This window comes from Megascapheus bottae, chromosome 15 (genome assembly GCF_031878675.1).
Source record: "Megascapheus bottae isolate mThoBot1 chromosome 15, mThoBot2.hap1, whole genome shotgun sequence".
In the NCBI taxonomy this organism is placed as follows: Eukaryota; Metazoa; Chordata; class Mammalia; order Rodentia; family Geomyidae; genus Megascapheus; species Megascapheus bottae.
Genome location: NC_143523.1, coordinates 936,424 through 963,286, shown reverse-complemented (window position 1 = coordinate 963,286; position 26,863 = coordinate 936,424).

Here is a 26,863-nt window from a genome sequence, read left to right as displayed (position 1 = left end):
GCTTCCTGAAGTACTGGACAGCAGAAGTGGGACGTGACATCCCAGAGAGGTCATAGGAAAGATCCTCCCTCGGGGACAGGGGCCGCAGGGCGGTGGAGGGGCTGAGCCTGCTGTCTTCCTCCCTGTCAACGAGGCCATCTCTGTGTCACTTCCCTTCTTCCTTCATTGACTCCACCAGGTGCTAGGGAATCAATCTCTTGCAGTTACTTCCCTCCCCTCCCTCACCCCTAGGGAGGGCTCCTTCCCTCCCCTCCCTCACCCTAGGAGGCTCCTCCCCTCCAACACCCCATTTCCTCACCCCATCTGGAGCATCAGAAGAAAAAAATCATGAGCCTAGAAAGAAGTGGAAAGCCTCCAGAGTGGGCCTGGCCGTCCCCTGGGCCTCAGGGCAGGCCTGTCCAGCCCCACATCACGGCGCTGCACAGGGCTCTAACGAGCCTCTAGGCGGTGGCCGTCACTCCGTGGCCAGTGCCCTGTTTAGAAAACATGCTTTACTAACAACCCGGTGGAGGCAGCCTGGGGGGAGGTGGTGACCAGTCTGGTGACGCTGCCACCTCCCAGGCCCACCCCCTGGAGCAGGAGGCCCAGGCCCCTGCGCGCCAGGTACGGGAAGGAACTCAAGATGCAGGCAGCAGGCACACCATACCCCGTGGGTCCTTCCTCAGAAGCCCCCATTTCTCCTGGAGACTCAGTGACATGGTCAGCTCCTGGGGTCCTGTGTTCAGCTTAGATTCAACCAAGGACCCCGAGTCCTGGGCCTGGGGCCTCTCTGTGCTCTCTCTCTCCCTGCCTCCGGAGACTGGGTCACACCTCGAAGAAGGCCCACTGCCATCCCACACCCAGCCCCACTGTCAGAGCCCTGGAACACTGGTCCTGGAGGCAGCTTGAGCAGGAGCTGGACAAGACCCCAGCCCCTGCATGCCTCCAGGGGGTGGAAAGACAAGGACGGTCATTGAGCACAGAGAAGCTGGCCACCAGCTGCCTGCCCGAGTGAGCTTCCCGGGGCCACCCGGGCTGCGGGCAGCACGGCCAATGCCCATCAAACACCTGCTTTCTCACCATGGAGGCTCTGCGGGCCCATTTCAGTCACCACAGGGACGCACAGGGACCAGAACGGTGGGCAATGCCTCTGCTCCTGTGGCTTTTTATGTCGATCCCAGGGGCTCTGCCTGCCACCTTCCACAGAGGCTGGTTCTGGCTGCAGAAAAATACCTTGCTTCTGGTAGAGGGTGCGGAATGGAGGAGCGCCCAGCCAGGTCGCGTGGTGGGCATGGCTCGCTATTCCTCAGGAATAAACATAACAGCTGCCATACAGAGGAAGCATCACTCGCCATCTTTGGCTTGGTGCAGCCTCTGCTTCTGGAGGAGGAGACAGGCGCCACTCGGTGTCACCTCTCGGTGCTTCATCTGTGAGAAAAACATGGCCATCTCTAGGCAGGTGTGTGGTCCTCAGAGGAGCCAGAGATGTTGCCTGACCCTGAAGGGGCAGGGAGGCCAGTGCAGGCCTGGCTGGGGTGCACAAGGCTCATAGGCTGAGAGCTGCCTGCCGTCCCTGGGCGGGGTCCTCGGTGGCTTGGTGCCCTTTGGTTTGTATGAGTCATCACTGGAGTTTCTTTAGAATAGTTTTAGGTTCACAGCAAATGGGGAGGGAGGTGGTCTGCCCTGTTCCTGCCCCTCACGCCCCCAGCCTCCCCTGTTCCTCCCCTCCTGCCCCCAGCCTTCCCTGACACGATGACGACATGGCGCTGTCTCCAGAGTCCTCAGCATGCACTTCCGCTGGCTCTCGGTGCCATCCTTTCCCAGGTAGCCACAGCTGATCCTCAGGAATTTCATGAGGACACATAAACAGATGTCCACACACTTGACACCTGCCACCTCTTCAACAGCGATCTCTAGCATGTATAACAGACATATGTATTGAACAGTAGGGAAAGATCCTTCCCAAACATTGGTAATATGTTGCTTACAGCACAAGAAATGCATTCACACATTTAATTTGCAGAACCTCAAGGCAAAGTTCAAGCATCCTGTGCAGCCACACTCTGGGATAACCCAGCCGCAGACATGCCAAAGACAGGCCCATGACTGGAAGACATACCCACAAGCTGAGGACCCGCTGGCAGCATGCTGTGAGAATCTCCACTGAGGGCGGCTTCCAGGAGGTCTGCACCTTTGCACGCTTCTGCGTGGATGAGTGTGGAGTCTGGCCTCCGGTCCACGGTCAGTCACTGCTTAGTCTCCTGGAGATCCAAGGTTCCAGGACTCCAAGGTGCCTTTTCTTCTCACGGACTTGGGGTCTGGATTCCATTCCAGGGCTCCCCTGATCCGCATGAGCACAGAGAGAGCTGTCTCACAACAGGAGGGAGGATACCGGCCCGTCTTGACGTCTCTTTTTGGCCTCTTTAGTGTCAGAGAAAACCACACCAAGAAAGCAGCTGACTTGATGTGCTAGTCTTGGTGCAACATGAGCATCCTCTTACCACCAGCCAAGTTCAAAAGGGGCCTGGAGGCTGCCGTGGGGTCTCCAAGGACTCCTCCCCACTTGTCCCATGCCTCCTGGCCTTACTCACTGCCATGTGCCTGCTTCTTCAGTGCGTGGTCACCAAAGTAGTCCTGACACCCCAGAGCAGTTTCATCCAGCTCTGAAATCTAAGGTGTCCTCAAGTCCTTTTCACGGCCCAGGCCCCACCCTGTCTCTTGTGGCTTGCCCGTGCCTTGTGGACCACAAGTCACTGCTGCACATACCCTGATCCTCTTGGATGGAGACAAGGCCCCAGAGATGACCTGGAACTGAGCTTGCAAGTTCAGAAGACACTCAGGGCAGCCAGGTCATGAGGAGGGCACAGCAGGAGTAAGAACGGTCTCAGAACCAAAAGCAGACCCTAGTCCTGAAGTGGGAGCCGGCATGTGCGGACAAAGGTGTGCACAGCTGGTTCCCATCTTGGTCTTTAGACAGCATAGGCTCTAGCTGGAAAGAGGAGAGGCCTGGACAGGTGTGAGCATGCCCAGAGGGTGCCTGCCCCTCGGGAGGGATAACTGGGTCATTGCTCACCGCAGGTCTGTGTGATAGCCTATTTTAAGTCCTTCTTTTTAGAAACACTAGAAAGTATTCCACAGAGAAGAGCTGGCACCTCCACATGGATTTTATACATGAGATGAACACTGCCCAGCTGGGACCAAAGGTTGTTCCATCCAAGGGATGTTTCTCCTTGAAGCCAAGAGGAGTGGCAGCTGAGCCTGGTCTAGCAGGAGCCTCCAGAGAGCTCCACGGGAGTCCGGGGGGGGGCAGGTGTGTCAAGTTCCCGAGCACAGAAACCCTGCCAGGGGCTTGAGCCTGGCCCATGTGCTGTTAGGAAGCTCAGAGCCACCAGCCAGGTGATAGGCACACACAGGGCAGGCTGGCAGGGAAAATGCTGCTCGGCCCCCTTCGCAGCGGCAGCCTTCCCTCAACACACCCTGTCTCAGAGGCATTGCCTCGGGGAATATCCTGCCTGCAGGTCCTGCCTGCCAAGGCTGAGTGGGGCTGGGAGGAGCCTTTGGATGCAGACTCAGGGTCACCCAGCCTGCCCAGAGGTCACACCCCGTCACTGACTTGTCTTTTATGGATGGATGATGCAGCATAGAAAGTTGCTTTACCTCATCAGCCTGGGACCTTGTCCAGCCCCATTCTTAGCATGGTCATCCGCGGTGAGCTCTTCCAGTGTCTCGCTGGCTCACAGTCACCCTCTGTGTGCCGTTGTAGTTGCCCACAAGCCTCTCCTGATGGGTGAAGGAACCGCAGACACTGTGCCTCACATAGAGAGAACGCCCTAGCTTGTCCGGCTACCAATGGGGGAAGCCCTCTCTAGATCCCCCAATCCGCCCTTTGCCCTACGGGGACCCTGAGCTCCATCCCTGACAACACCTAAGCCGTGCACATGCGCTCTCTCTTTCTTGGTCCCCTGCCTCTGTCTCTGTATCTCTGTCTCTCTGTCTCACACACACAGACACACACACAGACACACACACACAGACACACACACACACACACACACACACACACACACACACACACACACACACACCAGGGACCTAATGCCCTCAGGAGAACAGAAGAGCATGGAGAAGGGGGAAATAGTCTCTGCACCCTCCCACTGCTGCATCCTTTCCCATGGCTTCAGGAGAGGGAGTTTCCCTCTCTCTCCCCCATGTTCCATGGCCTTCCTCAGACACATTGCTTCCCAACACCCTGATGTCCTCTCAAAGATGCCATGTGCCTCAGCAATGCAACTTCACCTTAGAAATGCTGGGAATGGTGCATTCTAGGACATTCCCAGGGTATTTTCTCTTGATTGACAGGAGGCTGGTTGTGCAGATGGACCAAGTGCAGATGGCCTGTCACCCTCAGGCTCTCTGGGGCCCACCGGAATTTGGTATGATACCCCCTCTGCTCCCCCTCTGCCCCCTTGGCTCCTGAGGCACAGCAAAAGGGGCTGGTAAGAAAAGGGACAAACTCCCCCCTGAGCACCCGGCCTGTGGGAGAGTTCTGCCAGTCCTCAGGCCCCAGATATCCTGCCAGGGTCACTGGTCTCAGAGAAGGTGAGAAGACGCCTCTTTGAAGCAGTTTTAAGTAAGATGAGATAGAATGTCATTCATGCTCAAGCCTATGATTATATCATGAAACAGCTGTCAGATCTCTGGAAGCTGTGACCCAGTTTCGACTCCGAACGCTGCAGGGTGACTCCCAGACACAGCTCAGGCCATCATGGCTGGCTTGTGTCTAGTGCAGGTAGAACATGCTGGGCCAGGGGCCTCCAGGAACAGGATATGTCTTGGCTTTGCTGTGTAAGGATGTAGAGGTGCGTGACGGTGAGGCTGGCACAGTGTGATTCACTTCCCCGCGTCTCATTAGAACCACTGAATTCTGTGCATTAAGAGGGTAGACTGTGCAGTAGCCATAGAGGAGAATTGTAAATAGCTCAGTTAGGCTAATTTTCTTTTAAAAAGATGACAACCTACCAGAGGAATTTCAAATAGCACCCAAGGACAATGGCTGGATTCCGGGGCTGCCAGGACCGAGCAGGCCATCCTTCCGTGGTGGAGAGGCTGCTCTGAGGAGCCACGGGGGAGCCTGGACAGCTCCACCTTGAGCCGTCCCCCTCCACACCTCACCCCCTCCACCTGGACAAAGCTGCAGCCTCAGTCTGTGCTGCTCTCATTCCCTGTCCTTCCCACTGGGCCTGGCCTGGGACACAGGGCTTGCAACACCCCGGGCTTTCCATGATACGGAGGATCCGTGCTTCTACTTGTAAACAAGGTGTAGGAAAAGGAGCAGCTGCAGTTACAACCCCAAGACCTTCAGATTTCCTGTCCCCAAGGGTTGTCTGCACCATACTCACTCTTGGGAGATGTTTCCAGAAGGAGGCTCCAACAGCAGCATTCTTGGATGCTCAGGGCTACCTGCCGACTGACTTTTCCTCTGGACTCTGGGACAAAGGAGTGAGTGTCAAGAGTCTCTACAGGTAGGGTCCCCAAGAGCCTGGGACCTGCAGGACAACAGGGTTCCAACAGCATCTTCAGATAACCACCATGGGTTATCTCAGAACCAGGAAAACCAGCCCTTCCACCACTACCCAGGCCACCTGAGCAGCGCCTAGCAGCTTACCACTTCCTGCACACCTCTTGAAAGGACCTTGCCTAGTCTAGGAATAGCATGCACAGACCCCACCCCAGTACAGATATCCCTGCTACCAGCAGACTGCGTGCTGTCTCCAGGGTCCACTCTGCCGGGGCCTTGTCTCCTTGCTTCCCCTCGGAGATGCACGGGGAGAGGAGAGTGGAGGTGCAGTGGCCTTGTCCCCTGGTGGACTTAGACCTCTGCATCCTGGCATGTCAGCATTCTGAAGTTCTCCCACGGTGACCTCTAGAGCTACTCCCCCCCTCCCCACTCCAGACTGGAGGTGAACATGGCTTCCAGCCCCCTCCTCCTCTGATTTTCAGGAAACGTGACTGCAGAGGTAGTGGGCTTCCGTGCCCAGTGCTGGCATGATCAAGAGGAGGTGTTCCCATTGTAATGAGGTGGCCCACATTTCAATTGGCAAGGATATTAAAAAGCATCCCCGGGGAAGCCACCGGCATCGGGAAGAGCGCTGAGGTCTCCCGTGGAAACCCTTTGAAAGAGGGCATCAGAGGCCATCTTGATGAGAACGTCCACCAGAGGCCCTTAGGGAGAGGCCATGGGAGAAGGTCCCCACAGAGGCCATGGTGTCCCAAGGTTTGGGCAGCCGTTGGCTCCCGTTTCCTCTTATTGGGCAGGTGACACTGGGGTTACTGAGTGGGCAGGGCAGCCCCTGAGGACCATGGTCTCTGATGTGGCTGTGAGAGAACCTGGAGGCCAGGCTTCATTCAGTGCCTCCTGTGCAGACACAGACACTCTCCAAAGCCCTCGCCTTCTGCACCTCCACGCTATGGGATGTGACCACGCACGTGGCACTGTGTGGAGCAGACCTCATGGAGGGGGTCTCTGGGGAGAGCTAAATGCCTGGGCCAGAGAGGAAAGAATCTGGCGCTGCTCCTTGCCAGGGCCGAGGCAAACACTCCTTCAGAGTCCTCACAGGGTCTCCCACTCAACAGCAGGTAGAGGCCCACGGAGGGGCCTCCACTGGGGACAGAAGCTGGACTCACAGAGAAGACCATCATACTAAGAAAAGAGTCCCAGGCATGTCTTAAGTCAAACTTGGAAGCCAAGGATGAGTCTCCAGTTGAGAAATGAGCAGCTCCAGCCGGGGTGGGGGTGGGGGAGCCTGATGGCTGCCTGCCACCACCCAGGGCTGCAGGCTCCTTGGCTGTCTGGCAGGGTAGAGAAAAGGTTTCTCACTTTCCAGGTGGAGTCCAGGCCAGAAGAAGGAGAATTTGTTCTCAGGACAGTCTCTGTCACGGCAAAGGACCCACCCTGCCCTAGAATCCTCTCAGCTAGGCTGAATCCTCATTTGCCCTAGTCTTTAGACAAGGCCTCACCCAGTGTTCAGGTGACCTAACACCTGGACCTGCACCTTGCACCCCAGCCCTGCAGCCACATCCCCCACGTGTGGCTGTTAGAGGCATGAGCTGGCCTCATTGTCTATGCCCCCATCCCCTGACTCTGCCAAGCTCCGTGCTCCTGGATCTCTGCCCTTAAGTAGACGTCCCTTCCTCTGCCTTGCACAGAGCCTGGGTCCCCTTTCCAGCTATTGGGATCCTCCTGTCACCTGCTTAGGGGTCAAAGCTGTGATAGAGTGTGGACAAGAGCCACCATTCTTTCACCTGAGTCTTGCTCAGAAGGATACCGCAAAGACATCGGTTGTGAAACAGACTAAGGACATCTCCATGGCAGAACCTGAAGCCAGGTCTGGCCGGCCTGAGGTGTCAGCAGAAGCACGAGCTGAACTTACAGCCAATGTGGATGGAGCTTGAGGCCAGAGTAGACCCAGTGGAAGACCCCACAGCTCAAGGATGGGGAATAGTCTGTGAATCCTGGGAACAATTTAGGTCTGGCCCCAAAGACCAGAATTCGGCCACCTTCCACAACCCCTCAAGGCTATTCAGACCATAGTGGCAGAGGAAGAAGGAGAGGGAGAGATTGTTGGTAATATCTTGTCTGTACTCAGCTCTGCAGAAATGGATCATGGACCAGGAGAGGATTCCAGACCAGGCTAGGAGACAGATACACACGGAAGCAGAACATTTGTAGGTCTCTATCAAGAGTCAGTCTCTGAGCGCTGGCGGCTTCTGTTACTCAAGGTAACAGGCACTGCAGGAACCCCTGTTTGCAGACCTCTACAATACAAGCCAGGCTCCAGGAACCTGCATGTGGGTTGGTATTCCATGCAGACCTGCACAGAGATGAAGCCTTACTTGGCTACTGTGAACCCTGATCATACCTTTGCCTCCTTAATTCTAAGGCACACCTTGGGTAAATGGGTAGTGTTGGTCTTCACCTTCCGGACTAATAGGGCCAGCCCCACAAGTCTACAGCATGAAGATGTACCAGGGACGAATGATCAGTGGCTCTCACAGGCACATAAAGTGTCCACCAAAATATTAGCAAATTGAACCCAGGAAGAAACCGAAAATGATTGAAAAAATAAACCAAATGAACCACACCATAAAGAAAGCTTCTTAACTACGTGCCATTACCCAAGGCATACACGGTGGGTTCCCTGTTTAAACACCACTGAGAGGACTGGGAGCACGGCTTTCGAGTGCTTGCCTAGCACGCGTGTAGTCCTGGATTCCATTCTTAGTACCACATAGACAGAAAATGCTGCACATGGAGCTGTGGCTCAAGTGGTAGAGTGCTCGCCTTGAGCAAAAGAAACTCAAGGACTGTGCCCAGGCCTTGAGTTCACACCACCGCTCACGCCACCGCTCACACCACAGCTGATATCACTGCTCACGCCACCGTTCACACCACCGCTCACATCACAGCTCACACCACAGTTCACACCACCGCTCACACCACTGCTCACACCACAGCTGATATCACAGCTCACACCACAGCTGATAATCACTGCTCACGCCACCGTTCACACCACCGCTCACATCACAGCTCACACCACCGCTCACACCACAGCTCACGCCACAGTTCACACCACCGCTCACACCACTGCTCACACCACAGCTGATATCACCGCTCACGCCACAGTTCACACCACCGCTCACATCACAGCTCACACCACCGCTCACACCACAGCTCACACCACTGCTCACACCACAGCTGATATCACCGCTCACGCCACCGTTCACACCACCGCTCACATCACAGCTCACACCACCGCTCACACCACAGTTCACCCCACAGCTCAAGCCACAATTCACACCACTGCTCACATCACAGCTCACAGCACTGCTCACACCACAGTTCACACCACAGCTCACACCACAGTTCACACCACCGCTCACACCACCGCTCACATCACAGCTCACACCACAGTTCACACCACCACTCACCACCGCTCACACCACAGTTCACACCACCGCTCACATCATAGCTCACACCACTGCTCACACCACAGCTGATATCACAGCTCACACCACAGTTCACACCACAGCTGATATCACAGCTCACACCACAGTTCACACCACCGCTCACACCACTGCTCACATCACAGCTCACGCCACAGTTCACACCACCGCTCACACCACCGCTCACATCACAGTTCACACCACCGCTCACACCACAGTTCACACCACCGCTCACATCATAGCTCACACCACTGCTCACACCACAGCTGATATCACAGCTCACGCCACAGCTCACACCACAGCTCCCATCACAGCTCACACCACAGCTCACAGCACAGCTGATATCACAGCTCACGCCACCATTCATACCACAGCTCACACCACCGCTCACATCACAGCTCACACCACTGCTCACACCACAGCTGATATCACAGCTCACACCACAGCTCACACCACAGTTCACCCACAGCTCCCATCACAGCTCACCCCCTTCTCAGAATACACTGTACTGGATACTTCCCCCAAGACTGGGAGCAAGGCAACAGCCTTCTAAAAGGATTCTAAAAGAAGACTAGAACGGTCTCTGTCTGAGCATGATGTTGTTTTGTGGAAAATCATGGTCTGCAGAGAACCCCAGTGTGGGCAAGTGTGAGTTGGTGGTGGAGAATTTAGCACACCTGCCCACTTGACAGTAGGAGTTCAAGTCCCAGAATCGCGGGTCTCCTGGCATCACCTACGACGCTAACTGCTCCGAGTAGATCTCAGTACTGAGATCCCTAGGACTGCAGTTCACAGTTCACCTGGGTAGAAAGGTTTGAAAAACTCCTGGTCAGTCGGTCGCCGGGCATAGTGGCATGGCCTGCCATCCAGAGATGGGGGACCAGAGTTCCAGAAGAGCCAGGCAGAAAAGTTCTGGAGACTCTGCCTCTGAGAGGGAAGCTGACTTGGCGGTGCTGTGTCATCCAGCAACTCTGGGAGGCCCAAAGCAGGTGATCAGCCAGGCCCAGCCGGGAAGGAGCCAAGACCCGGCCCCCCAAATGCCCACCAAAACGGGACTGGAGTTGGGGCCCAGCGGTACATGTTATCCCCAGCCTAACATATACAAGATCTTGAGTTCTAGTCCCAGTGCTACCAAAACCCGTTGATTCAATGTGGAAAGGTCACAGACAACACATAAAGACAGCCATGTTGCTGTTCCTTTTCAGCCTCCCTTTCTGGAGGTTTCCACCAGCGGATGCAGCCAACTGACTGCAGAGCAAAACTCTGCCTAATGTGTGCAGCACTTATCAAGTGTACTGAGTGGATTTAGAATTTTATCAAACCCATCTATCCATCTATGGCATTTAGATAAGGTTTTTTTTTCTTTGACCTTTGACTTATAAATTGCTTGAAATTAAACTTTGTATTCCTGGGATAAACTGCATTAGTGAGCTGCTTGCATTTGATTTCCTACTATTCTATTTATGAGTTTTGCATATGGTTGGCCTATAACTTTATTATTTTTTTTTTGCCAGTCTTGGGCTTGAGCTCAGGGCCTGAGCGCTGTCCTTGGATTTTTCTCAAGGCTAGAGCTCTACCACTTGAGCCTCAGCACCACTTCTGGCTTTTTCTAAGTATGTGGTACCAAGGAATCGAACCCGGTTCTTCATGCATGCTAGGCAAGCACTCTACCACTTGGCCAAACTCCTGCCTATAACTTTATTTTTTGAATCAGCCTAGGTCTCCTGGTCAAGGTTAGGTTAGCCTCATGAAACACTTCAAACAGAATCTAGTCCTTTTTCTTTTTTAAATCAGAAAACTCAGATAGCTTGAGAATTGCTTGTGCTATAAATGTTTGAAAGGATTGCCCTTGGGTCCCTATTCAGAGGTAATTCCTACATAACATTCCCAGGAGTCATCTATAATTACTGCCTGCCCTCTTAGTGTTTCATACGTGTCTTAAAGCTATTTTGTTAGTTTATTTTTAATATTATTAAGTGTATGGGGATTTTCATATCATGATTACCATGATATGATGATTGCCTATGTATATTTTCTTACATATATTTTTTGGATTCTATTTGCTGTGGATTTAAAAATATTATTGCCATTTCCCCTATCTAGCTATATTGATCAATGCAGACTGCTTCACCAAATGTTTCAGTTTTTATTTTCAAAATGGCTAGTCCTTCTCTAGTGCTTGCTTGGTAAAAATGACCAGTTGCTTGTGAGAATAGCCATTAACACATGTCAGTGTTAGGGAACTCGTGTTTTAATTTTTATTATTTCCTGAAGTCTGTGATTGTGGTTTTGGGGAACCATTTTAAATTCCTGCTGACTGGTGGTGTCTGCATAACCAGGGGCACAGGAAGCAAAGGGGAGGGCCTGGCTGCCCGGACTACAGCAAGTCCTGGACCTCTTGGTCTCCAGTTGGAATGAGAGTTCTGGTACTCACCACAGGGCAGAATGTGTGCAAAACAGTGGAGCCATTTAAGTGTCATTCTCGCACTGCTGTGCACTTCTAGTTTATTGTATCCTGGTTAAAAATAATATGGTCTTCACCAACACATCTTTTTGGAATTGCAGAGTTTTCATGGGGCCTAGACTCTGGGCAATTTTTATCATTTAATGTACACTGCAAAAGCATATTCTTTATGGCACACACAGCATTTTGTAAGCAATTGGGTTACTCTTTTCACTCTTCTCTTTGGAGCAGCGCTGGATTTGAACTCAAGAGCTTTCTTTGCTGGTTGGGTGGATAAACTCATCCCTACCCATTTTTTAAGTGCTGGATCTTGAAGTTTTGTCCAGAGCCAGTCTCGGATTGAGATCCCTCGACGTGTGACTTTCTTATTTGTCTGGGATCACAGGTTGTATCACCATGCCAGGTTTTTATTGGTCAAGAGGGACTCTCACTATTTATCTAGGTGGGCTTTCAACCAAGATCCTACTGATTTCTGACTTTCAAGAACTGGGATTACAGGTGTAAGCCACTTTTCCAGGCTTCAATCTTGTCACTCAAAATTTTATCTCTATCAAAAGATGACAACAATAACAGTAACTCCCACCATGGCTCCAGGAGGCATGGTGCTGGCCTGTGGTCCCAACTCCTCAGCTGGCGGGAGGGAGAGCAACAAGCCCAGCCTGAAGTGAAGGGCCAGGGCAGGACTCCAGTGGTGGAGGGCCTGCCTCAAAAGTGCGGACCTCGCTCAGTCCCCTGGGCACTCAGAAGGGACATCTCATTGTGGGATGTTAACTTTAATTTTGAATTAGTGCAGTGTTTCCACGTTTCCAGAGTTCCTATGGATATATAATGAACTTTGATCACCTTTACCCTCTATGCTGGTTTTTTTTTATTATTATTATCCCCATCCCTGCAATCCTCTGGTTCCCAGCTGTCTTTCTCCTAATGACCTGACCTCTGTTCCCCTCACCTGGCCACCTCTGTTCTCCTGTTTGTCCCCCCCTCCCCCGCAGGGAGCCCAGGACTTCTGTGCCACAGAGCTCTCCTGGATGTCTCCATGGTCTCCGAGGTCCCTGGATCCATCATTTCCAAAGACTCCGTCTTCTAGTTTAGCCAGTGCGACGATGGCAGCCAGTGCAACGATGGCATTCAGTTTCCCACGTGCAGAACTCTCCCAGGAGCTCGGAGGCAGGTGTGAAGGGGAAAGTTGTATGGGCATGTGTGGAAGTGTATTGTGGGGTGTGTTTGTGCACGTGTGGATCCGTGTGTGATGCGTGTCCATGTGTGTGCATGCATCAGTACCTATGTGGTGTGTGTAGTGCATCCATGTGTGGGCCCGTGTGTATCCACATGTGTACCCATGTGCTGTGAGGGGTGTGTGTGCACATATATGTGTGCCTGTGTGTTCTCATGTGCTGTGAGCCCGTGTGTTCTCATGGGCTGAGCGTGCCTGTGTGTTCTTGTATGGTATGTGTGCCTGTGTGTTCTTCTGTGCTGGTGGTACCTATGTGTTCTCATGTGCTATGGGTGGCTCTGGGTTCTTGTGTGCTGTGTGTGCTATGTGATCTTGTATATTGCATGTGCTTGTATGTTCTCATGTGCCGTATTGGCTATGCATGTGGTATCTGTGCATGGGTATAACTGTGTGGTGTGTGGTATGTGTATGTCTGTGGAGCATGTGCTGTGTGTGCTGTATGTCTCTGTGGTATGTATGTATGTGTGTTTGCATGCATGCATGCATGTATCTATGTGTGCTATTGTGCAGTGTGTGCATGCATGTATCTGTGTGTACTCCTCTGTGCTGTGCACGTGCATGTATGGGGCACGGAATCCCCAGCAGCATTTGCTAAGGGCAGGCTGTGTGGGTCAGCTTTCCTCTTCTGGGATTTACATGGAGGTAGTGTGCCACTTCCAGTGCCCCATCTGTGTGGCAGTTCCAGGGGTGCAGGGTCCTGGGGGAGGGAGGTGGGGAGGGGGAGCTGGGTCCACAGGAGCGGAGGTCCTGGAGAGCCTGTTCTGTGTGGTGGTCGTGGGGAGGGGGAGCTGGGTCCACAGGAGCGGAGGTCCTGGAGAGCCTGTTCTGTGTGGTGGTCCTGGGGAGGGAGGTCCCTGGGCACAGGGACCTGTGTTCACCACAGCTCTTCTGTCCTCCAGACCTTTGTCCAGAAAGTCCAGCCACCTATGTTCAGGGTCCCCTGCACACTCTTGCCTGGTCTCTGAGGCTCTCCTGGGGCTTCTGGCTGCATTCTGGGCACTATGTGGGGTCCCTAGGAGGGCTCGCCGGCTTTGCTGCATGGCTGCCCTCACAGTAGGGCCCGAGGGCTTCAGGCATCGGGTCCCTGAGCAGGGGCATTTCCCTCCACTCTGTAGCCCCCAGGCCACAAAGCAAAGGGGCTGTGGGCTGCACTTGCCATTGGTATCTGGCAGTCTCCCAGCTCCCCACAGAGATGCTGACCCTGCCTTGGGCAGCTGTTGTGGAGATCCGAGGCTTCCTCAGTGGGCAGCTGACCAGGAGCGCCACGGGGTGGGGGGAACCAGGCAAGTGTTTTCATGGAAAACACTTTTGCTAGGCGAATGCACTCGTTCTAGAAATGGGGCTTTAAATGGAGGTGCTGGTGGCTTATAACTGTAATTGTAGCTAGTTAGGAGGGTGAGACCTGGAAGACTGCATTTCAAGCCAGTCTAGACATGGGAAATTGCTAGACTCTGTCTCCAATTAACAAGCAAAAAGCAGGACCAGAGGCGTGGCCCAGGGAGCAATCCTGAGGCCCTGAGTACACAAAAGATGGAAACAAAATTGCTTTAAATCGAATTTTTATTTTTCCTTGCTGCATTAGAGCCAAACTTGAGAAATGGAAAGTGCACTCAGCAGGTGTATACTCTACCATTGTTACCAGCCTTTGCATATAAAGTGCCCTCACACTTGAGATACAGAAACAAAGCAGAGACAGTTCTAAAGGCCGTGACTCTGGGGTGGGCATCGGAGGTTGTTTTCTGGGTGGCTTCGTTCTCGGGAGTCAAGGCAGTGTGTGTCCAGAGGCAAACACCTGGTGGGAAGGTCAGGAAGGCCTCATTTTGCCAGGCAGGGGCAGACAGCCTCTGGCCTTGGCCTCTGTCCATCCCAGACACTGAAGCTCCCCGAGCAGAGCCAGGGCTTCTCAGAACATGTAAGGACTGGGTTTGGGGGGCTGACTCTCCTAGAGCTTCCTGCTCCTCCACTCAGCTGCCCCTCCTCCTGCAGGCACAAATGCCCTAAGACTGGCATTGGCTTCACATGTATGCACTCATAACCGAAGCACACATCTCACCGTGCACACATCAATAGGCACACGGAGCGTGAACACACACGTGTACACACCTGCACCTACACACGTGTGAGAACACATGGCTGGTGCATGCGCACACACAGCTCTCCTGATCCTGCACCCTCCCCCATTCTGAAGGCAGCCATGGACTCACAGGGCCTCCAGATCGCCCAGGCCCAGGGCTCTGACTGGGGTGGGGCAGGGCCCTTCCCTCCGTGCTCTCCTCCACGGCTGGTCCCGGAGCAAGGCTGCTGGACAGCCTCACGGACAGACTCTTGGGGCGAGGCCAGCCCTGGGACGCGTTCTGTGACCCCTTGGGGTGCTCAGCAGCAGGGGAACACGCAGGAGTAGGTGGGGTCACAGTGGGAGGCCCGGAGAAGGGCAGGTGGCCTCAAGTGGGGGTCCCTCAGTGGGCCTTGGGCTGCTTGGAGGGGCCCAGGCCTGGCCCGGGGGCCTCAGCAGGATGGCTCTCCGGGAGGTGAAGGTCAGGCCACAGTCCTCACTGAAGCAGGAATTCTGACATCAGATTTTCCATGCTAGCAGGAGGGGAGGAGCCAGCCTGGAGCAGGGAGGGTGCCACTGCGGTGGGGGCGGGGTGGCAGTGGGGGCGGGGCAGGCCAGCGCCATGTCCCAGGCCGCCCAGGCCTGAGATCTGGGCAGGAGGGCTGTGCAGCTGGCCCTGAGCCCCCAGGGCCCAGCTGCGGGATCCCACCCCCCGCCACTTTCTCATCCCAGCCAGGCCTTGCTGAGTCACACAGGGGTGGGTTAGGGGACTCTAAAAATAGCCTGAGGCTTGCTGGGCCAGAGACTGCAGTTATAATTAGGTAGAACAGAGCCATTCCTCCCTCTCCCCCCACCGCTGTGGCTGGCCTCGCCTCTCAGAGCCCAGAGCCCATGGGCAGCGAGGGGCTTCACACAGGCTGGGCCCTGTGGGGGATGCAGCCAGGCTCTCTGCCTGTGGGGCTGGGGTGGGGGGCTCCCAGATCTCCCTGAGAGGACCTGCAGAGAGAGGCTTCCCTTCCTGCCCTGACCGTCTGCAAGGGTTCTCTCTGGAATATGAGAATGCATTCAGTGGATAGTTGCTTTGTTTGGGAGCAGGGGCCAGGACAGAATGAAAATGTGGCTTCTTGTAAAAAAAAAAAAAGCAACTAAAATTTCAAGGCAAACCTGGGGCCAGCCTGTGGGGCTATGTGGCCAGGTCATGGCTTTGAAACTGGCCTGCACCCTGCCTTAGAGGCCATCTGTCCTGCAGGGGTGTAAGCTCCATGGCGGTGCCCACATAAGAAGCCAGGGGGCTGACAAGCTCTTCACTCCAGCGTCCTGGGAAGTGGAGTGGCTTTTGTTGGTTCAGGAGCCTATGTCTATCTTAATGCTGCCCACGAAGGCCACTCTCTGTTGAGAGTGGGTCTGGTCACCTTCTAACCAGACCAGCCCGGAACCCCAGTCTTCCCAACCTCAGCTTTCCAGGTAGCCAGGTACAAATGGAAACTGTTGGCTCTGAGTTTGTTTCTGAGCCCCTGGCCAGAGGATGGGTCCCAGTGGTGTGTCTGCTGGACCCCAGCCCAGGCTCTGCCCCCCACCTCATCTACCACACAGCCCCCAGCACCTGCCCCAGGAGCCGAGCACACTCCTGCCAGAGCCCCTGCCTGGCCCCCACCATGGACACACAGCATGACGGTGGGTCACCCAGAAAATAGCAGTAGGTCTTATGTGATGAGAAAAGTGACAGACACTTGGCTCTTGGAAAAACTACAAACTGCAGTGCCAGCTTTCTTCTTCTGCCCCCTCCCTCGCTGAGTCCCTTCCTGCACATGGCACAGGGAGGATGTGTGCAGCTCTGCTGTGCGGACCTCCCCGAGCCATCCCACCCGGAGAAATCCTGTCCATAGCCCAGGCCGTTTTGATGGCTGTGTGGCAGCTAATTGGACCCATGCCTGCTGATGGACATTTTTTTCATCTGCCTTTTTAAATGTGAACCCTTCTTTGCCCACTTTGTAGCCCTGTTTCCCAGGATAAATACCTGACGAAGACGTTGCTCAGCAGCAAGCTGGAGCCTGGAGGGCGGGTGGCATGTTGGTGCCCACAGCAGAGTGTTCCCCTCGTCAGACACCTAACCTGCGCTCCCCGCTGCCTAGCCTTCCATTCCTGCACCTGGCCAGGACTCGCCTCTTCTTATGAAAGTGGGTTTCTCCCGGTGACCTCTCCTCAGGGCCTGCATGCTCAGGAGGGAGAGCATGGGGCCCAGCAACTCACTGATGTATGGTCAGCTCCCTCAGGGAGGGACAGCCTTGTGGCCTCTGAGCTCCCCCGGTGGCACCCAGGTCCGACCTCCTGGCTGGTCTCGAGGATGGCCTCTGTCTCCATGTGCCCCCATCCCAAGAGTCCACAGGAAATCCCAGCATAGAAGCTCCACCTTCAGCATGGGGGCTTAGTGCCAATGTCCCCAGGGCAGAGGTCAGGTGGGCAAGCCATCCCAGAAGCCTCCCACAGCCTCTGAGCTGGGCCTGCCTGAGGACACACTGGCTCTGCCCCAGAAGGAGGACCTGTGAGCAGAGCAGCTGGTGGGAGAGAGCCGAGTACACAGCCAGCGCAGGGGCTGAGGCCTGAAGAGCCTCCGGGGAGGCTCTCAGGCCTGTGCATCAGTGGCCTGGGTTCCTCAGGAAGCCCCAGGAAACAGGAATTCCAGGCCCTGATGTGTCCCCAGAATGTCTCTGGATGGGTGGGACACCGAAAACTGCAGTGTATACCAAATGCTACGAAGGATATCCCCTCAGGAGCGCTGCCAGAAGGCCACTGTGGATAATAAACATGTGCAGACTCTATAGAGTTGAGTGACCCAGGTTGTCTGTGATCACCCCAGGAAGGGCGGGCCCCAAGCACACACAACTGCTGTAGCCACGCTGAGGGTTCCGAAGCTGAGGCCATGGCCGTCCACTACCTGGTGTGCAGAGGACAGAGCCAGCGCCAGGGCTGAGCCAGCCACTCGTCTCAGCAGACACCCTGGGAACCTTCTAGATGTTCCTCCCTGGACTTTTGCAATTTGAAAAGAAGAAGCAGAGTCTACATGTGTCTGCTTCCTCTCGACAGTTTGTGGACTAACGGGTGGCTGCAAGCTGTCCTGGTCTCTCTGAAATCTTCACACTGCTTGTAGGCTGGACACCCACGATGTGGAGTTGTGCACTCAGGGCAGCTGAGACACCTTCTATTACTGGTCACCCTAGGAGAGGCCCCCCCCAACTATGGAGGATTCGGGGGGGGGAATCTCAGTTGTCCACTGGTGCTGGCAGATTCACAAGAACAAGTCCACCCAGGAACCAAGAGAAGCCAAGCCCTGCTGTTCAGGATCCACTTCCACCACCAGAAATGTCTAATGCTTTAAAGGCCATAGAGAAAGCTGTGGCAGTGACTGCGAAGTGTCCCTTCCCAGGATGGACGAGGGCCTCCTGCCTGGGCTGCCAATGTGTTTAGGCTCCCAGAGACACTTTTGGTGGGGCGCCAAGCCCCCGGGGGTCATGCTAACCTAAGCTCCATATCTGGTCAAAGTGGCGAATGTGGTCAGGCCAGGGAACCTACAGTCAGAGACTGGAGTAGGGGTAGGGAGGCCCACCAGAGGCGAAGGAAGCTGCCTGCGAGCACCTAGGCAGGTGCCCTGGCGACAGCTGGCGCCTCTGCAGCCTGAGCTGAGGGCTCAGCCAGGGCCACAGCAGCCTGGGGGGGGGGGCGGCGCAGGTAGGTCCCCTGTCTGTGTGGTCATGCAGACCTTTCACCCCTGACAAGTCCTTGCAGGCAGCTTGCAGCCCTGACCCTCTCCAGGGCCCCTGGCTTTGGGCTGGAGCTCCGGGATCAGGTTGCCCAGGTGGTGGCTGTACCTGGACCTCGCACCCTGTCAGCACTCCCTAAACGGGACTGTGCCCTCCCTACCCTGGTTCTGGAGCTCTAACTGCGTGGACTCTAGTTCCCAGCTGTGGTTGGGGAGAACCCAGGGCAGCTGCTGCTGATTCCTTAGCTTGGCCAGGGACACGGGCCAGGGGTCTCCAAGAGGTGAGCATCACAGCAGCCCACACCTCGGGACCCCCAGGCGGCCAGGGAAGGAGTCTTCTAGGCTCCAACAATTCTCTCCCTGGGCTGGAGGGAGTGAGGGGAGTACAGGCCGTCTGAGGCCTGGCTGGCTCTGGGAGGAGAGGGAAGGGTAGGTTTGTCTTTCGCCAGCCTTTCCTCCAGCCCGAGCATGTGGGGGTGCGCCCGGCCAGACACGCCCGCCTCGGCCTTTGCTACTTCCCCCACCCGATGAATTATGGAAACTTGGCGCCGGCGCCGGCCAGGATCCTCGTTCAAGAGGCCAGGGCTTGCCCGTGCCAGGTGGAACTCTTGGAGGCCTGGAGACCCAGCTCTGTCCAAGCAGTCGGCCTGGCTGCTGGCCTGGCAGGCCGTCTGACCCATCACTCCAGGAAATGGAAATGTTCCTGAAGCTTTTCATTTTACAGCTGCTTTTACTTTATAAGTCTGTGCTTAAAATAGCCTCAAGTGGGGCCTCTGGTTTACCTTTTTTCTGAGGTTAAAACGGTCACTGCTGCCCTGTCAGAGGCCTACAGGAAAGGCAGCAAAGAGGAAAAGCTTGCCCGGAAAGCATTTCTTCTTTTTATATAACTTTGGGCTGTAATGCTTATATTTTGAAATTCAAGTAAATGCTGGGTTTGTTGCTGAAATGAACTAGAAGGCTTACATGTGAGACACAGGCAGCCAGAGGACGACTAGAGTCCCTACGTCCCCCACACAAGGGATCACACGAGGCTGCCACTGTGTACCCCGTGGGCTCCCCTGGGGCCTTCTGCCTAGGTCCCTTGAGGAGTGGGGAATGAACACGAGGACTCAAGGTGAAGTGGTTTAACACAAGTCCTGCCACTGACAAGGATGAGGGCTGAGGAGCAAGGCCTGGAGGCGTGAGCCAGGCTGGCCAGGACAGGCCAGTGTCCACTGGGAGAGGCAGGGAGCACTGGCCTGGGGCTGCTGCAGATACTGCAGCCTCCAGAGGAGAGTGGCAGGTTTCCCTCAAGGCCTGCAGAGAGCCACTCCGTTCTGGGAGCCCATGTCTCCCAAGCTCGCTTTCCCAGGAGAGTTCCTGTGAACTGCAGAGGAGAAAGTAGCATCCGTGGGTGGGAAGAGCCCATGAGTTCCCTGGGGCCCACACTCGGGATGCAGGGACAGACGGACTGGCCACCAGAGGTGAGCGCCAGACCTGTCTGTGCTGAACCTAAGCAGTGGGTGGGCATCCAGGAGCTTTGAATAACCGTGAATCTGTGGAAAGACCTGTGAGGTGCAGTCCACTCGTCTGGACAGTCTATTTCCACAAGGGGTCGCTGACCTGAGCGGCACCCCTCCACTACCAAGCTGCCTGCAGCCCTCATGACCCAGGCCCAGCTCACCCTGCATAGGGGTGAGGCAGGGATCCTGAAGCACCTGGCCGCTCTGTCCCTTTAGCAGGCTGGTCTTGTACTGCCCCTGGATGAGGAGGGGACAGGCTGTGCATCTGAGTACTTCTCCCAGTCCTCTCTGTGCCAGGCTGAGCCAACCATGGCACCTCGGGTGGAGGGTACTTCATGCGAGCCTGTCCTGGGCTCTGGTCAGCACGCCTCTCCCTGGCCCTGCAAAAATGGACTGCCTGCCCTGCCCTTTGCCTATTCCTGGGTCCAACAGCTGCGCCCACGACTGTCCTCCACAACTGCCCTCCTGCAAATGTGCCCGGGTCCCGGGGGCGGAGAGCTCCTCAACTAAAGGTCTTCCCAACCAGCTGGCTGACGCACCCACCACGCCCCCTGCCTTGGCACAACTGTGACTCATCCGTGGCAGATTTTGTACTTTGACTCAAACTCTATTCTTAACAAAGGTTTTATTTCTGGCCTTGCAACTATCTCCTGTCATACTTAATTAACACTGTCTTTTGCTTCTGGTTCAAAAGTATCCACTGCTCCTCACTGGGCAGCCACTAACCTCCAGGCCCACTGTCTGTCCCTGACTTTGGTCACAGAGAAAGCTTTAAGGTCAGATCACCACTCAGACACACAGTCCAAGTCTGTCCCATGGTTCCACTGAGTGTCACTCCTGGAGCGCTCTGTCCTTCAGGAGGGCTGTGACGAAGCTGCCCACTCCGGAACTTGGATGGACAGCACATCCCAGTCTGGAATGATCCAGTCTGAGTTTCAGGAGCTGCCACTGACCCCAAGGTCGTCTGCCTAGACCCAGTCAAACAGACCCGGGAAGCCAGGGCCACGTGGTGCCAGGCCCGTCCAAGCCCAGCCTTGGTGACGTCAGCTCGCCCAGTCTCTCTGTGTCTGCGCCTCCTGTGTCTCCGGTATCTCTCCTCAGCCCCTTTTGTGCCCTCTCTGTGTGGGCCCTCTCTCTCCTCTCGAGGCGGCTCTTTCCCAGCTGCAGGAGGGCCACCCTGAACCCTCCCACGGCTCTTGCCAGGTGGTTGAAGACCATCCTTTCCATCAGCTGGTCCCGGGGCCATGCCCAGCACAGCTTGAGACGGCTCAAGGCTGAGGAACCAGCAGAGCCAGTGTGAAGCTGCCCAGGGAAGGAAACCCCTACACAAACAGATGGAATCTGGCTGGGACGGGAAGCCAGGGAAGGGGTGCTGAGCAGGGAGGACCCAGATCTTCTTTTCCACCAAGATGCCGGAGGACTGGGACGGCCAGGGAAGGGGGCTTGCCGGAAGTGCTGCCAGGAGACTCTCCCACCTCTCAGGAAAGTGTGGTGGGTGTCACAGCATCCCTGCTGGATCACCTGTGCCAAGTTCACGTGGGCACAGGGCCACAGGAACAGTCTTGTAGGCAACTGTGGTGCCGGAGAAGCCCCCTTCTCTCCAGCTCTGGGGGGCTGAGAAGTGTCTTAGGAGAATGGAGGACAGAACTCATACCATTTTCTGTGTTCTGTGGCTCAACTGAATATAAAAGTGGCTTAGCTGGACTCAGCACATCCCAACAGCTTCAGTGTTTGAGCTCTGGTCTCAGCCTGTCCTGTCTGCCCAGGCGAGTCTTGTTCCATCTCTGGCCAGAATGGTCTGCTGTCTTTGCCCAGGGGCCCTTGCCAAGGTCTTCAAAGGAGAGGGGGGCTGGACTCACCTGTCGGCCCAGGGGGAGGAGGCAGAAGAGGAACGCCTCTCTAAATCTGGCTCCCCAAGGGAGGGCACCTCAGAAGTGTCCCTGAAGTAGAGGACAAGGGTCCAGGGTAGAGGTAGGAAAGGATGTGGCGACCATTCTCCTCATCAATCCCAAACTCCTGTTACAGTTGAAAGGTAGCAGCTGCTCCGTGGGCAAGTGGGCCATTTGCAACTCAGTGGCTGAGTTTTGGCCAGTTTTAGCCTGAATGTCTGCAGAAGGGAGCTGGATGGAGGGGCGGCTTGGAAAGGAGAAAGGACCACACAGGCCCGGAGGCTGCAGGGCTACATCCCATGCCACCACCACCCCTCGTAAGGCTGGCACTTCCTGGAAGGGGGCATTTTATTTTTAAGGGGTTGCCTGAAATGGTTTACCACTAAAGTACTTCATTTAAAAAATTATGGTAGTATGGGTTACAGGGCAAATATTGTACTTGACTCACTATTTCAAAAAATAAAAACCTTAATTAGATTTATTTGTGGTTTGGAAAAAATCTGTCATGTATTTTCCATTTTCAGCCATATCTTAATTTAGCTTTAAATAGCATGACAGTCTTCATTTCAAACCTGTTAGCATGATTGTCTCCCTGAAAAAAAATTCAAGAGAATGTCTAAAAACCATAAAGGAGGGAAAGCTGAAGTAATAGTTTTTAAGCATTAAATATATACTCAGATTAGAAATTCTATATTTAAACCAAAGTGAAACACAAAAGATTGACATACCTAGGGATGAAGTTAAGATACATACATACAAAATATGAGCAGTCACGGCGATGGATGCATACCTGCAATCCCAGCTCTTAGGAATCTGAGCAGGGAGGTTGAGGCCAGCCTGGGCTCCAGAGACTTGAGAGATTTCTTTTTGTGAATGCTGGGCACTAAGGTAAGACTATAGTTAGCTAAAGGTATGCAGGACATAAATCACCAGTTACAATTGTTCTAAAAAATGTGAAAACCTTTCAGAGAAGAAAGTAAAACAGCTCTGTTTCTCTCTTTTGAACTCAGAAAACCTAACCAGAAAAAAACTGACTTCAGGCCATACTCAAGAACAAGCATTTTTGGACTCTGTTGCTTGCAAAGCAATAATGCAGCACGAGATGAGGCTTCCTCTGCCCTCACTTCTCTAATCCTGGCACACTTTTTCTCTTCAGTCCGGAGCTTTGGGCGTGATTCATTGGGCCAATACGAAGACTTCAACTCCCATTCTTTCTGCATCATCTTTCCCTCCAGTGTCAAATTCCACAAAGGAAGGGGCTCAGGAACCTCCAGTCCCATCTATGGTGTCCTTCGCCCCCTCCAGGGTTATTCTCAGCGAAGCAGGAGGGCGGCCATCGCTGCCACAGCTGGGGCAGACGCCCGTCCAGCTCTCTGGACTGTTGCCTGCTTGCCTGGTTATGCATTTTCTAGGACAGTCCTCTACATCCCAAGGGACATATGTATAAGTGACTAGTATAAATGCCGAACATTTCCTTTATACTAACCAAACCAGCACAAGCCAGCCACATGGCTACCATTGGCAGTCAGTTTTCAAGGAAGCCCAGCTGTAACTTCTGTTTTGTCACTTTGTGTTTAACAAAGTGACTACAAAGATCTATTTCCATGGTCCATTGTCCAAATCTGTGGGCTTCAAATCGATCCACACTTTATTTAAAAGGAGAACATTTGAAGTGTCTAAGCCCTAACCAGCGCTGTAGTGCAAATATTGTTCTTCCTCTTAGTGCAAGAACCCGCATTTCTTTGATACTTGGTCAATGGAAAACACATTCTTACCACACACAAACCAACAAATGAAAAGACGTCAACCAGGCACCTATCTGAAATCCCAGCTACTCAGGAGGCTGAGATCTGGGGATCATGGTTCAAAGCCAGCCTGGGAAGGAATGTCCTTGAGACTCATCTTTAATTCACCATCAAGGAGCTGGAAATAGAGCGGTGGCTCAAATGGTAGAGTGCTAACCTTGAAGGGAAAAAATAAAAAGCTTAGGGACAGCACCCAGGCCCTGAGTTCAAGCCCTAGTACCAGCTCCCCAAAAAAGGAGTTTCAACAACTTGAAAGGTCATGGTTGTTCCTTGGACAGTTTCCCTTGGTGTTAGTGCTCTCGAGACTCTTGCTAGGGAGCCTGCCTGTCCTTCTGAGGGCCAGTTTCTGGGAATGTGTCCCTTGGCAGGGTCCGGTTTCTGGCAGTTCCAGCATGGAGAGCGCGTTGATGTCTGACTCACAGTGTGCACCTACACTTTCTGCCTGCATACTTTTATGTACATAATTCCTCCCTGTCGGCAATCTGTTTCTGCCAAAGGGGCAGGATTAACTGGCTCACCGAGGGAGGAGAGCACTACCTGCGCTGGCAGGCTGGCCGGATGGGTGTGCAGATCGCCCCACTGCCCAGTCTGGGAGGAAATACCAGGATCTCTAGCGCTCTGAGCCTGTATGGCTGGGGTAGGGAGCTGCCAGGTATGCATGCGTGGGGGCCGTCCTCCTCTGGAGAACCATCATCAGCACCAATGGTTCCACCGGGCTGATTAAGAACAAACCAGAAAGATTGGGACGTGGCCCACATATACTTGGCTAGCACCCCTGGGCCCTTGGTTCCGTCCCAGCTCTGCAGAAGACAGAGCGTGTGGTGGGGTTCTGTCAGGGCGATGCTTGCAGAGCCACGAATCTGGCCTGTTGATGAGGGCTCCATGCTGTGAGATATCCTTAACAACCACAGTGACTGCAGAGCCCCAGGCGCCTTACTGTCATTCCTGAGAGACATCTCTCCTGGTATCGAGTCTTTTCTTACTAAGGGACATCTCTCCTGGCAGGGCAGGGGGTGTGGTGGGAACTGGGAGTTGTCCCCAGCCCCCAGAATCTGTGCTCCTGGAGCCCGGACACAGCTTTTTCTAGTGGGCAAGTATCCTGGCTCCTTCTCTCCAGGTGCTGTCAGGATGGGAGATGCCGTGTGCCAGACCCCCGTGCCCAGTTTGGGGTAGGTTTGGGGTAGGCAGCTAGTTCTGCACAGAAACTAGGAGAGAATAAGCAGGAGCCTGTTGCTGCCACATTTCCAGATGCGTCCTGCAAAGCACTGCTGCTGAGCTACAGCCCCTTATCAGACGTCCCTGGAGACCAGATGTCCAGAATTCTGGTCTCCCCACAGGCAGGAGCTTGCACATCCCCTGCTGTGCAGCTTACGAGGTAGAAGGGCAGCCCTATGAATGTTTTACTGTCTTGGAAACAACACACTTTGCTCTGTACACTAAGGGCACAGCACACATCAGGCCTCTGGTTCCTCAGCGTAGCCAGTAAATGACTGAAACAGTTTTTCACAGTCAGAGCTTATGCTGTTGCATGTAAGACTTTGTACATAGGGTTGGAGGCATGGCCTAGTGGTAGAGTGCCCACTCAGTAAGTGTAAGGCCCTGAGTTCAAACCCTGGTACTGCCCTAGGGGAAAAAGAGCAGAGAGTGAGGGAGGGAAAAAGTTATATATACACACATATATTGTGAATCCATATTCTATGTACACATGCTCATGTATTGTGGATTCACTTCCTATGTACACACATGTTGTGAATTCATTTCTTAGAGGTTTTCTAGCATTAAACAGAGCAATGGTCTCTGATCCTTCTTTAGTAAACTTTGGTATAGTGTTCATTAAGGTCAGAGGTTCTTCCCTCCCTGTTGGTGTCCAGCTGACATTGGCACCATTTGCTGAGAGGACTCTTGTTGCCTGAATTGGCCCGACAACCATAGAGGGCGTCACTACGACTGCTTCCGAATTCTCCATTCCGTGTCTTTCCTTATGCCCACTTCACAGGCCCTCGACTGCAGCTTTGGGACAATTCTTTTTGTTTTTCCCTTTTTTGATGGTACTGAGGTTTGAATTCAAGGCTTCCTATTTGCAAAACAGGTGCTCTACCACTTGAGCCACCTCACCAACATTTTGTGTTGATTTGCTATGCACACACACTTTTTTTTTTAAGCATCAGTTAGTTGTACAGATGGCTTTGTTTTGACATATCCCCATATGCATACATTGTGCCTGGGTCAGTCAGATTCCCTGCAACATGCTTTAATGCATGCTAATTGCTGCAAGGGTTTTGTCATGGCATTTCGCATGCCGACACAGCCCTCAGTCATGTGGATCCCCTGGCTTTCCCATCCCTGGGCTCCTGCTATCCGGCAGCTTTCTATTTTTTTTTTATTTATTTTTTTGCCAGTCCTGGGCTTGAGCTCAGGGCCTGAGCACTGTCCTTGGACTTTCTCAAGGCTAGAACTCTACCACTTGAGCCTCAGCACCACTTCTGGCTTTTTTCTATGTATGTGGTATGTGGTATGGAGGAATCCAACCCGGGTCTTCGTGCATGCTAGGCAAGCACTCCACCACTAGGCCAAACTCCCAGCCTCTGTTTATGTGAATTTTTATTCAAGTCTAGCTTTCACATATGGAAGGAAAACAACAACAACAACAACTCAGACATATGGAAGAGCATTAGTGTGCAGAACTTAGTCTATTGCCTCGTCACAGCAGTGTGGCTGGTATGATCAGGGTACTCACTGTAGGACTGAGCAGGAGAGGAAGCAGCGCGCCTGGACCAGCCAGCTCAGGTTAGAAGGGTTGTACTCCGAGGCATTCTAGATTCTATCTTCCAGTGTCGTCTGGCCATGGTTCGACTTTGACAAGGACAAGTTCAGCAAGATGGCGGGTATGCGTGTAGAACACCTGAAGTCCCTGAGTGTTCCCTGCCTGATTCTACCGCAGGCCCAGCCTCACTATCCTAAGGCCGTCTTCTGACTTTTGATAGCTCATCTCTGTGTCCAGAGGGGTGTGCAACACAGAGAATGGCACCTCCTCAATACTGATTGAGTAAAGGAGTGTGTACCTATGGATTAAAGCTTTAGAGGGCAATTTCTTCATCTGGTAGCCTCCGTTTTCTCATCTATGAAGTGGAAATGCACACTTTTAGATTAGAGATGAGAACTGCAACCTTCTCATAG